General features: G+C 29.7%; 1 long non-coding RNA gene across 1 annotated transcript; it reads right to left on the bottom strand.

Moving 5' to 3' along the window:
• Nucleotides 1-733: 733 nt before the first annotated feature.
• Nucleotides 734-2,453, bottom strand: LOC144559794 (uncharacterized). The gene is made up of 3 exons (XR_013513248.1): nucleotides 2,273-2,453; nucleotides 2,107-2,193; nucleotides 734-1,796 (listed from the first exon to the last, which is right to left on the bottom strand). It is a non-coding gene; the product is annotated as an uncharacterized LOC144559794 (long non-coding RNA).
• Between the last annotated feature and the right edge of the window lie 804 nt (nucleotides 2,454-3,257).

Below are 3,257 nucleotides of genomic sequence, written 5' to 3'. Positions count from 1 at the left end.
TTCAATAATATATGAAAGACTTTTTTATTTATATTAATTAGTTTAACTAATATTGGCATCATTTTTGTAAGGGGGAATTTCATATATACCTTTAAAAAACCTCAAAATTACATATTTACCTCTTTAAAATTCATAATATTATATTTACCCTTGTAAATTTTAGAAACTCACAAATTTACCCAACTTACTGAATTTTTTATTAAACTCATTTCAAATTTATAAATTACCTATTTTACCCTCTATTAAGATATGAAAATCCTCCCTCATATCTCCAAGTCAAAAATATGGGGAGTTTATAATCAAACAGTTTCTAATTAATGTACAATAGTAATCAGATATTACATTTCAATTAAAATGTAGATCAGAAAAATAAAATGTAGATAAAGAGAAACAAATTATTCAAAATTGTACTGTATTTGCAGGATGCTCTATCAAGGCCAACCCCTCAGAAGTTTTTAACTAATTAATTTTAATTGCTGATATTTAAGTATGTTTTTTTAAGGTCCAACATTTTCATTAATAAAGAATATTTTTTTACAATCATTTATTTACATCTCAGGAAATTAAAATAAAATCGCCTATTTACAGCCCCTTTGTAATCTAATTAAACTCAATTACAATGAATGTAGTACATCACTAAAATAGTAAATTATCATAAGCAACTAATAAGAAGAAACAAAGATGATTAAGAAATAGTAAATTCCAAATACACTATATTCAATAAGCCCTCTCTTTTAAAATTGCAAATAGCACATCACTAAAATATTCATTTTTTTGTGATAACTGGGCAGAAGCTGCCGAGTGTTACATTTCAAAAGGAGAATAATAATACATCAAAAAATTAAATAGAGAAATAATTGAAGTCACAGCCCCGTTTGTCTATTCATCCTCAAACATAGCAAACTTGCCTCTGTTTGTCTTACCAACTGGTATCGTTTCACTTAGCAGAACAAATGCCACATTTTCATTTCTTGAATACATCTACCGGTAAGGATCTGAGCGCTGACCTGCTGTTCTCCAAACAGTACTCTATTGCATTGGTTCCATATGAACCAGACTGCAAATGAAACGACTGACCCATTCTTTTGGCGACATGCCCCCTATCTAGTAAAAGTAATGAAGTTATGATGGGCATATATCTAAATTTCTCAAATATTAATGATGAAAAGTTAAACACCTCATTTTCACCTATGAGATACATCACTTGGTTATACAACCTGTTCTCCTTCCATACTTTTTGTAACCAGATGCAGGTTTGGCAACCTCACGCAGATTCTTTCCAAAAAGTAAATAAGCAAATAAACAAACTCCTAAACAAACAAGAAAATGCAACAGTACTTGGTATACAAATTTCTTATACCAGCTTAAATATATTAAAAGAAAAAAAACCTGGAATGCATATTTAACGAAACTAAACATCATTGATATCCACTCATAATAATTCATTTAAAATATTTTGTTAACCCAAAAATAAAAAAAATTGTGCAATCATGCCCGTCCAACCATGCTTTATATATCTATGAATTTCCTGAATCAATTCCAAATAGAAGCTTGACTTTTTTTATTTTCCTCTTATTTACTGGTCTTTCTATCATAATTTACCAATTTTGAGTTTCTTTTGGTTTTATCACATTTCAACCATGCAGGGGGTTCTGATCATTGACTGGTACATTGGTACACAGCTCTGGTAAGCATTTTATTTTCTTTGTTTTAACAAACAACCTTGGTATGCTTCTTCCATACAATAAGTTTCTTGCCTCTATAGTAGTAGCCGCATCAGTGTACTATATTAATGCCTGTCAAATATTGAAAAATGAAAAGAAATAATAATAAAGAAGCAAGAAATGAAGTACCAGGTTGTAAGAGTCCATAACAGTTGATTATTTAGAATCAATAAAAAATGATTAAACCGTGCATTGTTTTTTCTTGGAGCATGTTTGGCAATGATTTTACATCCATTGTGCCAGTAACAGTAATTAAGTCTTTTTTCTCATCTACTGTCACATTTTTCACTCCTGTTAAAATGAAAAAAAATGATATAAATCCCAATTAGGAGCTCCAATTAATTATCTAATCAAATATCTAGTTTTTAAAAAAAATTATTACCTTTTATTCTGTGAATTGTCCGTATTATCATCTGATGCATCCTTCACAATGGAGTTGGATCTTAAGCACAACCGTCGGCTCCGGTACCTAATTGATCAAAGTTTCTTAGCTCAAAGCAAACGTATTGTTATGCATATATATTTTACATTTAACATTTACTAATTACCTCTTTTGGTTTTTTGCTATCACATTTCATTTTCTGATCGGTGCCGTTGTTAACAATATTTGCTAGATTCTTCTCACTGTCATCTTTCTTCTTTAGGGGATTCACTGGAGAAATTATCGCCACATTTTTCTTCATTTTTGATTCTATGATTTCCTTTAATTTCCATGGTTCTGCTTCTCCTGGTACTGTGATTTTGTTATTCTCATAATCCAGTAAAACACTTCAACACCTATTAATTCCAGACAGAATAATTTAAGTTATCACTTCATAAGTTAATGCTTCATCCATGCTAATCAGATCTGATATGTAGCTAGTAAGCAAACTATATATACTGAGAAAAGATTTTTGAGTAAATTAAAAATAAGCTAGAGGCACATGGTATCATGCTAAGGACCAGCCCTTTTCTTTAACTTGGATTCTTTTGCTTTTCCAAGTTGAAAAAAGTTGTTATTTTAAGGAGAGAAAAACAAAAAAGATAATATACTTTTCATGAAAAGTTCAAATTTATGAAATTACAAACTCTGCATAAAGCAGAGTTTTACATAAATAAAGTGTTTCTAGGTGCATTCCAAATAGGTAAAGTGTACCTAAAATTAAAATTTTAAATAAATTGTAAGCAGTTAGTCACTCAATTCTAACTTTTTGATTTCTCTTTACCATTACAGGAGCATTGAATTAGGTACCTAAAGATGTAGTGGTGCAAAATGTGTATAACCTTAAAAGCATTGAATTTCTTATTTGCTAAAAGGACAACAAATTAATGCTTTGTAGTCTTTTAATTTCTAAATTGCATAAAAAATCTTGGTTGCAAAAACATTAACAAATATTTGATCATAGTTCAACAATTTGTCAGCAAATTAATCCAGTCACTCAATTTCAAATATTTAATCATAGTTCAATAATTTGTCAACACGGTACCTGCTCTTTTGAAGAAGATTGCTGGAAGTTAATCCAGTCCCTTGGTCTCCCACAAAGTATCATCAAT

Source organism: Carex rostrata, chromosome 9 (genome assembly GCF_964058835.1).
Source record: "Carex rostrata chromosome 9, lpCarRost1.2, whole genome shotgun sequence".
NCBI classification, from domain to species: domain Eukaryota; kingdom Viridiplantae; phylum Streptophyta; class Magnoliopsida; order Poales; family Cyperaceae; genus Carex; species Carex rostrata.
This window is presented reverse-complemented; position numbering and strand designations above follow the sequence as displayed.